Genomic DNA, 10,690 nt, shown 5'->3' on the forward strand with positions numbered 1-10,690 from the left:
GGTGGGAGAGGACGCCTTTGATAGAGGGCATTGGAGAGGGGGAAGGATGATATGGAGGGAAGAGGTTTGGTGGGAGAGGACGCCTTTGATAGAGGGCATTGGAGAGGGGGAAGGATGATATGGAGGGAAGAGGTTTGGTGGGAGAGGACGCCTTTGATAGAGGGCATTGGAGAGGGGGAAGGATGATATGGAGGGAAGAGGTTTGGTGGGAGAGGACGCCTTTGATAGAGGGCATTGGAGAGGGGGAAGGATGATATGGAGGGAAGAGGTTTGGTGGGAGAGGACGCCTTTGATAGAGGGCATTGGAGAGGGGGAAGGATGATATGGAGGGAAGAGGTTTGGTGGGAGAGGACGCCTTTGATAGAGGGCATTGGAGAGGGGGAAGGATGATATGGAGGGAAGAGGTTTGGTGGGAGAGGACGCCTTTGATAGAAGGCATTGGAGAGGGGGAAGGATGATATGGAGGGAAGAGGTTTGGTGGGAGAGGACGCCTTTGATAGAGGGCATTGGAGAGGGGGAAGGATGATATGGAGGGAAGAGGTTTGGTGGGAGAGGACGCCTTTGATAGAGGGCATTGGAGAGGGGGAAGGATGATATGGAGGGAAGAGGTTTGGTGGGAGAGGACGCCTTTGATAGAGGGCATTGGAGAGGGGGAAGGATGATATGGAGGGAAGAGGTTTGGTGGGAGAGGACGCCTTTGATAGAGGGCATTGGAGAGGGGGAAGGATGATATGGAGGGAAGAGGTTTGGTGGGAGAGGACGCCTTTGATAGAGGGCATTGGAGAGGGGGAAGGATGATATGGAGGGAAGAGGTTTGGTGTGAGAGGACGCCTTTGATAGAAGGCATTGGAGAGGGGGAAGGATGATATGGAGAGAAGAGATTTGGTGGAAGAAGATGCCTTTGATAGAAGGTATTGGAGAGGACGCATCAGGCAACTGACCCCTTAATGTAGGGGTAACGGCGGGGAAGAAGAAGAAGAGGAAGAAGATTCTCTATCCATATTATCTTTTCCAAAGGTCAGCTTATATGATTTTCTCAAATGGCGTCTTAGCTGATACAAAACAGTGCATCCGTAAGAGATTTTTAACTTCGCCTAACACTTGGTGATCAATATTTTGTTTGTTCATTGGTTTTAGATTTGTATCAATTTCACTTCACAATAGCGAAGGTCATCAACGTTGATATTCATCATCAGCCGTTTCTAGTCCACTGCAGGACAAAGGCCTCGTCTGGGGTTTAGCCATTTTTATCATCACGCAGACCAACTGCAAATTGGTTATGGTGGGAGACTTTTGTCTGATCGCTCACAGCAAACCAAACTAGTATGGGAGGGCCTGGCTAGTACAGCTTTGATAATCATGGCGATACGCAAATCCTTTCAACACGTTAAAGTATCCCTACTGAGAAAGAGATGGTTCTTAGCTCGTCAATCCATCGTCTTCCTGTCCTTCCCTTGCTTAGTTTGCAATCTCTAGGCACCCGTTCTGTCATTCTTCTTTGACAGGACACTGAAAGTTACAAGGAGTTACAAAGATTTTGGATGTCTCAAAGACTTTGTAATTCATCCACGGAAACTCCATTTGCTCTTGGGTAGAGCGATTTAGTTTAAACTTTTGGAGAGTTTTAATGATTTTGTCTAACTTATTCTTGAACTTGTTAAAGGTTTAAAGGTCGCTCATGAATGGCAGAGGCAAAGGACAGTAAGATTCCCCTATCAAGCAGGGCAATGCACTAGAGACTGACCATATATACGTATGATCAGCGCCCAAGCCCCCTCTCCACCTAAGCTAGGACCAAGGAAGGCCAGACAATGGCTGCTGATGACTCAGCAGAGAGACCTATAGGCTTTCCCAAACCCCCCATTCTAAGCTCACAAGGATGGTGATGTTGCATCGACCAAAGGAACTAAAGAGTTTGAGCTGGACTCGAACCCCAGTCTGGCGACTACCAGGCATGGACGTTACCAACAGGCCACCACAACCCTTAGACAGTTATAAATCCCTTTTCACCTACAACTTGGTGAACAAAATGATACAAAGAAGTAGGCAACGCACGTGAATATGCAAATTCTTCCCCGTGACCACCTACAGTTCTAATCAGCGAATGTACTCAAATTGAGGTCACGTGATATCTACTTCCTTTGAAGCTACAGGTTTCCCTTGAGTAGATTATCACGCTAATCAACCATCAATTAACGTTTCGATCTCCTTTGCCAGAGATACGAAGGAATTATTAACATCGTTATAATAACTAAAGACTTAGCTCGTGGCTTTAATGATCAGCTGTACTTCATTATGGTAGATGAAGGCGTTGAAATGATTATGAGGATTTAAGGGAGAACCCGCTGACGTTTATGAATGGGATTCTATATACCTGTATGATACCTATTAGTACAGAGGTCACGTTTTGCAAAGCGTGTTTGGAGGGTATGTGAAGGTTTTCTCAGAACCAGAGCCTTTGGGTCCTTCTTGCTAAATAAAGTTTATCACTGTAAAATAAACAAGATTCCGTGGACATCACTGCTGAACTGAATTCTATATACCTGTATGATACCTGTTAGTACAGAGGTCACGTTTTGCAAAGCGTGTTTGGAGGGTGTGTGCAGGCTTTCTCAGAACTAGAGCCAGTGGCTCCTCCTTGCTAAATAACGTTTATTTCTGTAAAATAAACAAAAACCCGCCGACATAACTGATGAACTGGATTCTATATACATGTATGATACCTGTTAGTACAGAGGTCACGTTTTGCAGAGCGTGTTTGGAGGGTGTGTGCAGGTTTTCTCAGAACTAGAGAGTGGCTCCTTACTAAATAATATTTATTTCTGTAAAATAAACAAGTATCCGTGGACATCACTGATGAACTGGATTCAATGTACGTGTATGATACCTGTTGGTACAGAGGTCACGTTTTGGAGAGCGTGTTTGGAGGGTGTGTGCAGGTTTTCTCAGAACTAGAGCCAATGGCTCATTCTTGCTAAATAACGTTTATTTCTGTAAAATAAACATGAGCCCGCGCTGACATCACTGATGGACTGGATTCAATATACCTGTATGATACCTGTTGGTACAGAGGTCACGTTTTGCAGAGTGCCAGAGCGTGTTTTCTCAGAACTAGAGCCAATGGCTCCGTCATTCTAAATAACTTTTCTTTTTTGAAACTCAGCTGCAGTATTAGCTATTTTTATAAATCATGTAGTTTTATTCTATTGTTTTATTCTATGTTAAGCTGATGTGTAATTATAGCCATAATTACAGTAGCTTTGATGTTTCTATTGTATCAGGATCCCCCTTCTTTTTGTACTTTTTTCATTTTAAGAAAATACAATAGTTGGGGGGGGGGGGGTTGGTTGCGCGGTAACTTGTTCGAGTATTGCATTTATGAATGACGGATAATTACTGAAAGGATTGGACATCAAAAACATAATTAAATTGCTTTGTTGTATTGGGCTAATCTTGGAGCTGAAAATACTTTCTGTTTTAAATTCAAAATTACAAAGATTTAATTTCAGTTCTGTGATTAATCACTTACAGAATCTAGTCTAGTGTTCATATAACTACCCCGTCTTTGTATAAGATTTTAAAGACATAACTTAATAATATAAAGTACCTTATTTGGGCATTGCAACTGATGGGTTATTGGAAACTTCTCCGTCTTGCGTTCTGCCGGATTGGTGTTCGAGTCCCGCTGTAGCTCGATAGTTTCTTGTAGTGTCTTCAACCTCACCATCCTTGTGACCTAAGGATGGGTGGTTTGGGGGGAATCTGTAAGTCTACTTTCATAGTCATCAGCAGCCATTGTCTGGCCTCCCTGGTCCTAGCTTGGGTGGAGAGGGGCTTGGACAGTGATTATATGTATATATGGTCAGTCTCTAGGGCATTGTCCTGCTTCATAGGCTATCACTGTCCCTTTCCTCTCCCATTCATGAATGGCCTTTAAACCTTTATACTTGAAATAAATTAAGGTGAGAACAATTCACATGTTCATGTATTTTTTATTACCTCCGCCAACGAAGATGGAAGGAGGTTATGTTTTACCCCCTGTCTGTGTGTTTGTTTGTTAGTGAACACCTTCCTGTCCACAATTATAATCGTTGAGCAATGAAACTTGCAGGGATTATGTGCTATGTAAAAAGCTGTAAACGAATAAATTTTGAAAGGTCAAGATCAAAGGTCAAGGTTACGGTCATGCAAAATGTCCATTTCACGTAATCAGCCATAAGTTTGGACATCCTTGTCACAGAGACTTTAAAGTTGGTTCATGTAATAGTGTGTGAAAATCCACGCCAATTAATACATGTTAAGGTCGAAGGTCAAGGCCGAGTCCATGGTCAAGGTTAAACAAAGGGTCAAATTCCGGTCATCAACCATACGGCGACAATTTTAATAGTAAAGTAAGGAAACTTGCAGGGATTTTAATCTGTTATATAAAGAACTGGAAATTAATAAATTTTGGAAGGTCAAAGGTTAAGGTCACGGACAAGAAACACGTCCATATCACGTAATTAGCCATAAGTTTGGTTCATATTTGAATGTATGAAAATCTACGCCAATTAATACATGTTAAGGTCAAAGGTCGAGAAATAAGCTGCCTCGGCAGAGGTCTGCGCTCTACTGAGTGCCCCTTTAGTTATACATGTTTTAGACACCAAATAATTTCCGAAAATAATTATCTGGATATCTAAGAGCGAGAGAATGAGGATATATCGCTCGCTTGCGACAACAACATCATAACTCAAAAAAATTTATTTTTGAGTTATCCATATAGACATATTCATCTTCAAATGCTGATTTTTTTGGCAAAAGTGTCATAATTGGAGCTAAGAAATTATCGCTAGAGGCGCTATATATCCTAACGACATCCATTAATATGAGAGTGTTTTAATTGATTAAAATGGCTCTCCTGAAAAATAGCTATTTTTGAGTTATGACGACGTTTTCGCAAACGAGCGATATATGGTCCACTTCATTTAGTCGGAAATGCGTTTGGAATGATTTTAATAAAGTTGTTTACAAAATATCCCACAATTTCGTATATTCTTTGAAATGCAGAATGAAGACGGTCTCAATTGATGTGTTAGAAATTATGTGGTAGGATATGTCAGAATGTTCATTCTCGTCAGGAATGATTTGATCTTGGGTGGTGGTTTTGCTTTGAGGTTGCATTATCGCTGGTGGACTATATATATATATATATATGTATATATATATATATATATATATATACATACTGTATATGTATATATATATATATATATATATATGTGTGTGTGTGTGTATGTGTTTGTGTGATATATATATATATATATATATATATATATATATATATATATATATATATATATATATATATATATAAAAATATAAATATATACTGTATACATATATAAATATATGTATATATACATATATATACATTATATACATATATATACACACACATTATATATATATATATATATATATATATATATATATCACATGTATATACACACATGTATATATATATATATATATATATATATATATATATATATATATATATATATATATATATATATATATATATCCCAAGCCTGTGGACATGTAAATAAATGCACTATGTGAACTTTCGATTTTGTACAGTGAGTGCATTAACCTTTCTGAAAATTATCACGCCTTTCGGAAATGTGTAAATCTAGTATGTAGCTGGTCAAAGGGCGTGGCAGGGACCCTGGATACACTTTTTAATTTTCTTATACTCGGGCATGCTATTTCTTATTTCTTTTCCTCCGGTTTTTTTTTTTAAGTTTTTATAGTTTATCTATGAAAGATCTAATTAATTCTTGTTACTGTTCTTAAAATACTTTATTCTAATTGTTCATTACTAATCTTGTAGAGTTGTAGTTTATTTATTTCCTTGTTTCCTTTCCTCACTGGGCTATCTTTCCCTGTTGGAGCCCTTGGGCTTGTAGCATCTTGCTTTCCCAACTAAGGTTTTAGCTCAGCTTGTGATAATAATAATAATAATAATAATAATAATAATAATAATAATGATAATAATAATAATAATAAGAGACTCAACTAATACAAGTCCCAATACGACTACCAAGCAATTTTAGGGGCAAACTTTAATCAATGGTTTATTTTAATCACAAAAATTTAATTATTTTAACCTTGACACTGTTTGTAAAGAACATTTTCATATGATTTTAATTTTGTTATTTATCATATGTTTTTTTTTTTCATAATAACTCGGTCTGTCCCTGTCCCTCGGGTAGGGTGAAGAGGAGTAGTCATACCCTGGTGTGAGCTGATACCCCGTGAGGAAAGGGAAACGGTTGAATATGTGTGTAGACGTCATGTCTGATAGTGATAATCGAGATCAAAAGGCAACAGTGTGAAGAGAGAGAGAGAGAGAGAGAGAGAGAGAGAGAGAGAGAGAGAGAGAGAGAGACTCCAGTACACCCAATTAACGATCTGAAGACCCAATTAACGACCTGAAGACCCGATTAACGCCGCTCAAAGTCACGTGACCTCTTGTCCTCGGTCACCTCAGTTTTACCTCGCTGGAAAACGTCATCGAGTTAGCTCCTCTCGTCAATCAATCACCAAATTCAATCCATTAATTCAATTCGTTACTTCAATCCATTCATTTCTCATACTAAAGGCGATTTCTAACGGGTCCCCCAATGATAAGGAGAGGATTCGGTCCAATTAAAACTTGTTTGATGACCGTAGTTATTGTTTGGAGGATTCATACGTCAATTCTGTATTAAATTGGAGGACTTTATTGTTCTTGTTTTGTAATGGGTTTTATGTTAGTATTAGTTCTGGTATAATGAATAGCGAGTATTTGTTCTGCTATGATGAATAGCGAGTATTTGTTCTGGTATGAGGAATAGCGAGTATTTGTTCTGCTATGATGAATAGCGAGTATTTGTTCTGGTATGAGGAATAGCGAGTATTAGTTCTGGTATGATGAATAGCGAGTATTTGTTCTGGTATGAGGAATAGCGAGTATTTGTTCTGGTATGAGGAATAGCGAGTATTTGTTCTGCTATGATGAATAGCGAGTATTTGTTCTGGTATGAGGAATAGCGAGTATTTGTTCTGGTATGAGGAATAGCGAGTATTTGTTCTGCTATGATGAATAGCGAGTATTAGTTCTGGTATAATGAATAGCGAGTATTTGTTCTGCTATGATGAATAGCGAGTATTTGTTCTGGTATGAGGAATAGCGAGTATTTGTTCTGGTATGAGGAAGAGCGAGTATTTGTTCTGGTATGAGGAATAGCGAGTATTTGTTCTGGTATGAGGAGTAGCGAGTATTTGTTTTGGTATGATAAATGGCGAGTATTTGTTCTGCTATGATGAATAACGAATAATTGTTCTGAATAGCGAGCATTTGTTCTGCTATGATGAATAGCGAGTACTTGTTCTGGTATGATGAATAGCAAGTATTTTTCTGGTATAATGAATAGCGAGTATTTGTTCTGGTATGATGAATAGCGAGTACTTGTTCTGGTATGATGAATAGCGAGTATTTGTTCTGCTATGATGAATAACGAGTATTTTTCTGGTATGATGAATAGCTGAGTATTTCTTCTAGTATAATGAATAGCGAGTATTTGCTCTGGTAGGATGAATAGCGAGTATTTGTTCTGGGATGGTGAATAGCGAGTATTTGTTATGGTATGATGAATGGCGAGTATTTGTGCCGGTATGATGAATAGCGAGTATTTTTTCTGGTATGATGAATAGCTGAGTATTTGTTCTGGTATAATGAATAGCGAGTATTTGTTCTGGTATGATGAATAGCGAGTATTTGTTCTGGTATGGTGAATAGCGAGTATTTGTTATGGTATGATGAATGGCGAGTATTTGTTCTGGTATGATGAATAGCGAGTATTTGTTCTGCTATGATGAATAACGAGTATTTTTCTGGTATGATGAATAGCTGAATATTTGTTCTGGTATAATGAATAGCGAGTATTTATTCTGGTATGATGAATAGCGAGTATTTGTGCCGGTATGATGAATAGCGAGTATTTGTTCTAGTATGATGAATAGCGAGTATTTGTTCTGGTATGATGAATAGCGAGTATTTGTTCTGGTATGATGAATGGCAGGTATTTGTTCTGGTATGATGAATGGCGAGTATTTGTTCTGGTATGATGAATAGCGAGTATTTGTTCTGGTATGATGAATAGCGGGTATTTGTTCTGGTATGATGAATGGCGAGTATTTGTTTTGGTATGATGAATAACGAATATTTGTTCTGGTTTGATGAATGGCGACTATTTGTTCTGCTATGATGAATAGCGAGTATTTTTACTGGTATAATGAATAGCGAGTATTTGTTCTGCTATGATGAATAGCGAGTATTTGCTCTGCTATGATAAATAGCGAGTATTTGTTCTGCTATGGTGAATAACGAATATTTGTTCAGAATAGCGAGTATTCGTTCTGGTATGATGAATAGTGAGTATTTGTTCTGCTATGATAAATAGCAAGTATTTCTCTGGTATAATGAATAGCGAGTATTTGTTCTGGTATAATGAATAGCGAGTATTTGTACTGCTATGATGAATGGCGAGTATTTGTTCTGCTATGATGAATAACGAATATTTGTTCGGAATAGCGAGTATTTGTTCTGGTATGACAAATAGCTGGTATTTGTTATGGTATGATGAATGGTGAGTATTTGTTCTGCTATGATGAATAGCGAGTATTTTTTCTGGTATAATGAATAGCGAGTATTTTTTCTGCTATGATGAATAGCGAGTATTCATTCTGCTATGATGAATAGCGAGTATTTTTTATGCTATGATGAATAGCGAGTATTTATTCTGCTATGATGAATAGCGAGTATTTGTTCTGAATAGCGAGTATTTGTTCTGGTATGATGAATGGCAAGTATTTGTTCTGCTATGATGAATAGCGAGTACTTGTTCTGCTATGATGAATAGCGAGTATTTTTCTGGTATGGTGAATAGCGAGTATTTGTTCTGCTATGATGAATAACGAGTGTTTTTTTCTGGTATAATGAATAGCGAGTATTTGTTCTGGTATAATGAATAGAGAGTATTTGTTCTGCTATGATGAATGGCGAGTATTTGTTCTGCTATGATGACTAACGAATATTTGTTCTGAATAGCAAGTATTTGTTCTGCTATGATGAATGGCAAGTATTTGTTCTGCTATGATGAATAGCGAGTACCTGTTCTGGTATGATGAATAGCGAGTATTTGTTCTGCTATGATGAATAGCGAGTACTTGTTCTGGTATGATGAATAGCGAGTATTTTTCTGGTATGATGAATAGTGAGTATTTCTTCTGGTATTATGAGGAATAGTGAGTACTTGTTCTGATATGATAAATAGCGAGTATTTTTCTGGTATGATGAGTCGCTGAGTATTTGTTCTGGTATAATGAATAGCGAGTACTTGTTCTGGCATGATGAATAGCGAGTATTTGTGCCGATATGATGAATAGCAAGTACTTGTTCTGGTATGATGAATAGCGAGTATTTTTCTGGTATGATGAATAGCTGAGTATTTGTTCTGGTATAATGATTAGCGAGTATTTGTTCTGGTATTATAATGAATAGCGAGTATTTGTTCTGCTATGATGAATAGCGAGTATTTGTTCTGGTGTAATGAATAGCGAGTATTTGTTCTGGTATGATGAATAGCGAGTATTTTTTTGGTATAATGAATAGCTGAGTATTTGTTCTGGTATGGTGAATAGCGAGTATTTTTCTGGTATAATGAATAGCTGAGTATTTGTTCTGGTATGATGAATAGCGAGTATTTTTCTGGTATAATGAATAGCTGAGTATTTGTTCTGGTATGATTAATAGCGAGTATTTTTCTGGTATAATGAATAGCTGAGTATTTGTTCTGGTATGATGAATAGCTGAGTATTTGTTCTGGTATGGTGAATAGCGAGTATTTGTTCCGGTATGATGAATAGCGAGTATTTTTCTGGTATAATGAATAGCTGAGTATTTGTTCTGGTATGGTGAATAGCGAGTATTTGTTCCGGTATGATGAATAGTGAGTACTTGTTCTGGCATGATGAATAGCGAGTATTTGTGCCGATATGATGAATAGCAAGTACTTGTTCTGGTTTGATGAATAGCGGGTATTTTTATGGTATGATGAATAGCTTGAGTATTTGTTCTGGTATGATGATTAGCGAGTATTTGTTCTGAATAGCAAGTAATTGTTCTGCTATGATGAATGGCGAGTATTTGTTCTGCTATGATGAATGGCGAGTATTTGTTCTGCTATGATGACTAACGAATATTTGTTCTGAATAGCAAGTATTTGTTCTGCTATGATGAATGGCAAGTATTTGTTCTGCTATGATGAATAGCGAGTACCTGTTCTGGTATGATGAATAGCGAGTATTTGTTCTGCTATGATGAATAGCGAGTACTTGTTCTGGTATGATGAATAGCGAGTATTTTTCTGGTATGATGAATAGTGAGTATTTCTTCTGGTATTATGAGGAATAGTGAGTACTTGTTCTGATATGATAAATAGCGAGTATTTTTCTGGTATGATGAGTCACTGAGTATTTGTTCTGGTATAATGAATAGCGAGTACTTGTTCTGGCATGATGAATAGCGAGTATTTGTGCCGATATGATGAATAGCAAGTACTTGTTCTGGTATGATGAATAGCGAGTATTTTTCTGGTATGAT

The sequence above is a fragment of the Palaemon carinicauda genome, chromosome 2 (genome assembly GCF_036898095.1).
Source record: "Palaemon carinicauda isolate YSFRI2023 chromosome 2, ASM3689809v2, whole genome shotgun sequence".
Taxonomy (NCBI): domain Eukaryota; kingdom Metazoa; phylum Arthropoda; class Malacostraca; order Decapoda; family Palaemonidae; genus Palaemon; species Palaemon carinicauda.